Source organism: Cynocephalus volans, chromosome 1 (assembly GCF_027409185.1).
Source record: "Cynocephalus volans isolate mCynVol1 chromosome 1, mCynVol1.pri, whole genome shotgun sequence".
Classification (NCBI taxonomy): Eukaryota; Metazoa; Chordata; class Mammalia; order Dermoptera; family Cynocephalidae; genus Cynocephalus; species Cynocephalus volans.
Window position 1 is genome coordinate 197,970,219 of NC_084460.1, and position 7,250 is coordinate 197,977,468.

General features: G+C 50.6%; 1 long non-coding RNA gene across 1 annotated transcript; it reads right to left on the reverse strand.

Annotated features, from left to right (window-relative positions):
- Positions 1-291: 291 nt before the first annotated feature.
- LOC134390464 (uncharacterized) lies at positions 292-3,027 on the reverse strand. Its single transcript, XR_010024872.1, has 2 exons — positions 2,766-3,027; positions 292-598 (listed from the first exon to the last, which is right to left on the reverse strand). It is a non-coding gene; the product is annotated as an uncharacterized LOC134390464 (long non-coding RNA).
- Positions 3,028-7,250: the final 4,223 nt, after the last annotated feature.

Genomic DNA, 7,250 nt, shown 5'->3' on the forward strand with positions numbered 1-7,250 from the left:
CAGAAATCTGCCAAGAGAAACTGCTTTTAGTGAAATGAGCACTTGAGTAGGAGCCAGGAGATCTATGTGCATTGAGACCTTGGAAAACGTGCTTCAATTTTACCATTGGTGGTGTTACCACTGAGTCCGGGAGGTGGAAATAGAGAAGATTATGGTCTTTGCAGTTGACAATGCCCTGTGGAACTTAGCCCAGTGGTGGGTGTGGGTGTGGGTCAGTACTTAACCTTTCTATCAGTCTCATTTTTCTCATCTGTAAAGCTGGAGACCTGAGAAAAGAATCTGAGGCACTGATAAAATACCAAAGAGTTTATTTGAGCCAATATGTATGACCACAGCCTGGGAAAACACCACCAAGTTGCTTTGGGAAGTGCTTTCTGAAGGGTCAGCAGAACTTTAGTATTTTCATAATCACAGAAGAGTGAAAAACAAAGGGGAGAAAAGGGAACAGTCCCTTGATCAGCACGTTGGTTTGGTTACGTGCGATTACATAGGTTAATGATTAGTTCTTGGTTGCATCCTAGGTATAGATGTTTGAATGTAGGTCACAAGATATATGTTCAGCATTCTTAAGTTGATAAAGCTTCTTTAGGCACTGGGTCTGGTGGCAGATTGAAAGCAGTCATGTGTTAACAGTTCCAGAATGTGTGGACATGGCTGTTGCCCCATTCCAGATTCCCCAAGGCTATTAGGAATTTAGCTGACTTCAGTCAGAGCAGATTTCTGGTTTATCAAACCAAAGATAAGAATCTCCCATTTTAGTGCTGATGTGAGGATTAAATGAGCATAGATGTAAAAGGACCCAACATAGCACCTGTCTGACACATGAAGAGATATCATTTCTCCCCATGTGGACAAGCCAGCGTTAACTTTTGCTTTAAATGTCTGGGAAAGCAAAGGACAGCACCACAGGAACCGTCAGACTTCCAACACAAGTAAACAGAGAGACACAATGATGCTGGCTTCACCTTGGAAGTCACTCGCCTGAAGACTCCCACAGCATCCAGTGTCCTGCTTGTTCCCTTCCTTTCCCTATGCCTTGAGTACACCTGCCTCCTGTTCCTATCCCCTATGTTATTTCTGTCCCTGGTTCCTCTCCACTTTGAAGTGTGGTCACTAGAACCAGTGAGCCAACAACCTTCTCCCTTTCCTCCTGCTGTTCAGCCGGAATGTCTTGAGATCTTACACAGCAGCAAGGATACCAGGCGCTTGTGTAGAAGTGAATGAAATAGACATGACCCCTGCCCTCAGGGAAGCTGTGGGAAGAGGAGGGAGACAGGAGATAGTGACAGAGGAAGCAGAGGGAATTGCAGCGGCACTGACGGGACAGGGGAGAGGGTGAGGAATTGGGCAGGTTCCTGGGAAGGGCAGAGCACCTGCAAATGCAGCCACACACTGCATAATGGCGTATCTGTCAGTGACGGACTGAATATGCAGTTGTGGTCCCATAAGATTATGATGGAACCGATAAATTCCTATCGCCTAATGATGTTGTAGCCATTGCTCTGCAATTGCCTACATATTCAGTTCAGTCCCATGCTGACAGCTTTGTAGCCTAGGAGCCATAGGCTATACCACAGAGCCTGGGTGTATAGCAGGCTATACCATCTAGGTTTATGTAAGCACACTGTGTGATGTTTGCCTAACAATGAAATTGCCTAAGGAACAATGCCTTTCTCAGAACGCACCTCCATTGTTCAGCACGGGTGACTGTATGTGAAGGTGAGGAAGGTGAGCCCACAGTTCTACACGGCTGGGTCCCTAAAGCGAGATGTGGGGAGACTAGAGGCAGAGGCAGACCCTGACCCCTCAGTCCCATTAAGGTGTTTGGCTCCATATTTGGGTGCAGTACCATTCAAAGGCAAGTTAAGTGTGAAATGCACTTCTGGGAGCCCCGTCTTTGGGTCTCCTAGGAAAACCCAAGGTGCCCGTGAACCACCAGAACCAGCCGAAGATGGCCAGTGAGGCTTGTGTCTGCCCACAGGCAGCCATGAGAAGTCTTCTCCAGGGCAGGCTGCTTCCCACAAAACAGGCTTAGCTGGAGAGACAACTGATCTGAACCACAGAGTGAAGACAAAATGAAGGTTTCCAGATGAAGCAGGGAAAACCACAGTCCATCCTTCACAAGACCTTACACAGTCTAACTCCTTCCCCCGCCTCTCCAATCCCAGCCCACTTCTCCCCCCGCTCTCTGGCTGCAGCCTCCAGCATGCCAGGCGTGCTCCTGCATCAGGGCCTTTGCCCTCGTCCTCACTTCTGCTGGAATGCTCTCTCCCAAGTTTCCACTTGGCTCGCTCTCTTTGCTCCAATGTCACCTTCTCAGTGTGGCTGTCCTTGGCCATCCTATTCAGGAAAGCAGCTGTTCCCCCAGCCTAGAACTTCCCATCCCTTTTCCCATAGCAGCCCTGTCATTGTCTATAATTACTCATTCCTTGTTTATTGCCTGTGCCCCTCTCTAGGATTTAAGGGCAAGGATTTTTACCCATTGCTATTTCTCCACGGCCTAGAACAGAGCCTGGCACACAGCAGGTGTTCAATAAATGTGTCCTGATGGATAAAGGGTTGGTGATAGAGATGGGGCAGGTTTCTATCAAGTGCCCCCATCCCCAGTGGTCACTGTGATGTTAGTGACAAAGTGACTACACCAGGGATAGACCTTCTCCCCAGGCCCGGTCCTCCTGGGATTTACAGTGCCCTCAATAACAACCTCAACAGCTGTCCACCCAGCCACCCTTCCCTCGACTCATGTTTGATCTCTCAGGACTAACCTCTTCCCACACGCTCCTGAACAGCTCAGATTTTTGGACTCTTCCCCCATCCAGGCTGTCAGCTCTTCACTCGTGCATTTATTCACCATGTGCCTCCTGGGCCCGGCCTTGTAGGATGATCTGTGGACACAGGGATGAGGCAGCCATGGTCTCTGCCCCTCTCCCTGGTCCGGCATGCCCCTGAGGTCTGAGCCTGCCCCCAGACTCTGGGCAGCTGTGCACCTCTTGTTTGATATATCAAGCAGTCTTAAGTTTCAGGCCAGGCTGGGGCATTGCAATATGTGTGCGGTTGCAGAGCCAGTCCCCTCCTTTTATAAGCCAGGATGTCAGCTGAAGCTTCCCCAGGTCACATGGCTGGTTAGGGGCAAAGCCAGGACTCAACGCAAGATGTAGGGCCCAAGATCACTGCCCTTTTTGCCACACCTCATATCAACTCTGTAAACCCACTCTCAAAACAGGGTCATTTGTGTACAATTTACCTCACTAGGGTGGTGTGAAATCCAAAAAAATAACATATATAAAGTGTTTGTAAACTGATAAATGCGTCTTACAAATCTGGACTTTTCCCCAGAGCCTAACACCATGACTTGTATACAGTGGGTGCTCAAGAAATGCTTTTTTGGGTCTCCTCCCCAAGGTGCTTTCTCCCCACCTCTCTGCTCTTGCCCTGTCTTCCCGCATGGCCACCACCCACTTGCCAGTCACTGAGTACTTCCAGCAGGCCGGGTGCCGAGCCAGGTGCCCAGTATGCAGGAAGGAAGCCCCGGCCCTGCCTGCGAGACATTCACAGCCCAGGTGGGAGAGCCAGACAAGGCACCGGACCAGACGTAGTGTGAAGAGTGCCGGCAGAGCGTGCCAGGCTGCCATGGGAACAGAGGGGAGGGCTTGTAGCTGCAAGAATGAAAACGGCTCCTTACATCTGTGTGTTGCTTTCAGCTTTTCAGAGAGATGGGTGTGACAGGTGGGGGAATGACAGAAAATGCAGCAATGGAGTTTTCCCAGTCCCATTCTGTTCACATTCCAGGGCTGTCATCTTCATTGAGCTTCTGTTCTTTCCACGGAAAAAAAGGAAGAAAGACACAAAGACACTCTTACACACCTATAAAGAAGCATTTTTAGCAGCTCTGTGTTGCAAAATCATTTCTTCATGTTTTTTTTGTTTTTTGGAAAGGCTCTGCAGCATCAGCTGCACTGGGCTGTAAAGGCCTAAGCGTTAAGAATTTACAGGACTGCCTCCAACGAGCAGAATTCTCACCTCCTATTAATGAGTCACTCCACAGCCCACTTCTAGTTTAGTGCCCAAATTACATGAATTGTCTAAGCAGAGTGAGTTTAACCCTCATGGTAGTTTGGCTGTGAAATATGGTAAAGCAGCAGATGGGGTGGATAATGCTGTGGTAACACGTAGCCCCCAAATCTGTCCTTAAAACCACAAAGGTTTATTTTTGCTTGCATCACTTGTTCCTCATGTGGTGCGCTCTGCTCCACGCCATCCTCTCTTGGGGACCCAATATCTGAACCCTGCCAGGGGAGTGGAAGATGGAGAATGACGCCCTGGCTCTCGAATGCTTTCACATGCAAGTGGACCCTTCACTTTTCAAATCCACTGGTCAGAGCAGATCACATGGCCACACCTACCTTCAAAGGGGCGAGGAAGTAGGTGGGCACAGCACCTCGTGGACAGCAATGTCTCCACAAGCGGTAGAGAGCACAACTCACTCAGTGCTGGCTGCACCCTGCTGCCTCTCAGGGTGCCGAGGCTTCTTCAGGCCCTACTAAGACCTGACCAACTCGCCCCACACCTCTGCTTTAAATACCTGAGAGAATCTGATTAATATCACCTGGTTTAGGCTGGACTTCCAAATGCTGCCTGGGGGTGTGTGTGTACGTGTGGTGTGTGTGTGGCGTGTGGTGTGAATGGGCACGTGTAGTGTGTGGGTGGTGTGTGATGTGTGTAGGTGATGTGTATGGTATGTGTGGTGTGTGTGTGATGTGTATGTGTGTGTTCTGTGGCTCCAGCTGGTGGGTAGAGGTCATGTAGGTAGGTCATGTGGCACCTGCAGGAGACCCTTGCTTCAGGTGCAGCCGAGGCCTTTTCCCTCAGAAGGGACTGTATGGATTTGAAGGGCTCCGTGCCTTGGGCATTTAAAGAACGTTAACCTCAGTGTTGGCTTATTTCAGCTTTTCATTTTCCTTTTCTTGGAGGAAGTTTTATGAAGAGCCCGAGTTTTAGAAGCAAGACTTTCGGGCCAAGCATCACACGGGGACCGAGTGGTGACTGAGTAACTAAGATGCTCCAGGAGGCTTTGCTGCTCCGCAAAAGGGTGCCGCTGTGATCTCCACCTCCCCACCGAGGCCACAGCCTTGACAGAAAAAACAGCACAGGCTTCGCATGAGGGCGCCGTGACTCCTCAGCCCGGCCCCGTCACCCACAGCTTGGTGTCCAGGGACTTAACTTCTCTGGGCTGCTGCTTCCCATCTGGACCCAGGGACTAATCCCTGCCTTTCTTTAAGAGGTTTTGTGGCGATTAAATGAGATGTAAGGAAACGGCTTGGCTCCCTATGTGGGAGCTGGAAGAAGTTCCAACGTGGGGCTGGGCAGAACAGACCCAGGGGAAGATTCACCTTGGTGGGACACCAAAAGCCACCACTTACCACTTTTGCTGAGGGCCACCCCAGCGTCGGCCTATTTAGGGGGCTGTGGGCCTGGTGCTTGGCTTCCTCCGCAGGCCCCAGGCAGTCCCGCTTACTGGGCCTCCTAGTTGTCTCCAGCTTCTTCTGCCCTTCCCCTGGGCTGTCAGCTCTGCCTTCCTCAGGTTAATGCCTCTGAATAATTTGGCAAATCTCCCCTTGCTCAACTGAAGATCTTATCACGAGGCAAAACAAAATCAATTCACACGTGCGCAAGCATTCTCCCAACAGCTGCCACTGGTTTGGGCGACAGATGGCTCCTGACATTCATTTGGCTGGTAGGGAGAGCCTTAAGGGCCTGATTCAAAATCGGTCTCCAGGGTTGGGAGGAGGCACCGAAAGGCCAGGGTGGGGCAGCTCCTGAGGACATGTGAGCATACTTCCCCCCAGAAGCTGAGTCCAGACCTCAAGGTGGGGCCAGTTTTCCCAGCCAGGGACCAGCACAGGACATTGAACATGCCAGGGCGCTGAGCAGGCTGCTGTGGACCTGGGGAACGGTAACGGAAGGTGGCCTCCAGCTACGGCTACAGCAATGTCAGAAGGTAATGGGGACCTTTTGGAGGAGCCGAATCCAGAGGGGGCAGGACTGGGGTTGATAGGTCTTGCCACAACAGCCTCTCCCGTGTGGCCCCCCTGAGAAATGTGCACTGAGCTGACCCCGACAGGCCAGTGCCTCTGGGGTCTGCCCACTTGTCACGCTCCCTTCCCTCTGGTCAAAACTCAGTCATGTATTCAGCAACACTTCCTGAACACCAGCTCTCTGTCAAATAGCAGAGAAGAGGTGAGTGTGGCCTGTTGCTGCCCTTGAGGAGTCCCAGGCACATAAATATGGGTCTGTTTGAGGGTTGAGGCACTGTGTAGGGCAGTGCTGCCAACCATGACTCACAGCACAGTCACCTGAGACGCTTCCAAAAGTGCCACACTGGGCCAACTCTGATTCAGTCACTTCCCGACAACTGAGCCTTGGGCAATGACTGGTGAATAAAGATTATGCTCAACTTCCTGAGACTTTAATTCTGTGCCAGGCACTGTTCCAGGTGCTTTACAGATATTAACTCATTTAATCCTCAGACAACCCCAGTAGGCTGGCACTGTCATTATCGCATTTACATATTAGGGAAATGGAGGCACAGAGAAGGTAAGTAATGTGACTGGAGTAGTAAGTTGCAGAACCAGGATTTTAACCCAGGTGGTCTGGCTCTAAGGCCAGAGGCTGCCTGGAGAGGCACCTGCAGATTTGCCCCCTGGCCAAGGGCTCCCCAGTGGACCCTCGTCTTCCAGGACTCTGATTCCAGTTCTTTCCTTCCTCAGCAAATCAGCAAAAGACATGCATGTTTCAGACCTGCAGGGCTGCTTGCCAGTGGCAGAACCAGAGGGGCCTCCCAATCTGCCATGTTTAGCTCTGAAGTGGGCCAGCTCAGGGAACTGAAGCTCAGGGAACTGGGAAAGAGAGGGAGTCCCTGCCAGTGGGGAAAAGGGCTAGGACCTTGGTCTTTTGACATGTGGCTGAAGTTTGGGAAAGCTCAACACTGACGTTGACTTGAGGCCTTGGAAAACCAAGCCATTGAAAAGATAAATAGTATCCACCTGATTGGGCTGGCTAAAAGCAAGCATAATTACAGCCGTGCTGTGAACTGCCCATGCCTAACTAGTGGGCCAGTGTTAAGGTGTCAGGCTCTGGCAGGTCTTGTTTGGTGATGACAGTAAAGTCTATGTATTAGTCTGTTCCCATTGCTTATAACAAAATACTTGGAACTGAGTAATTTATAAAGAAAATGAAATTTATTGCTTACA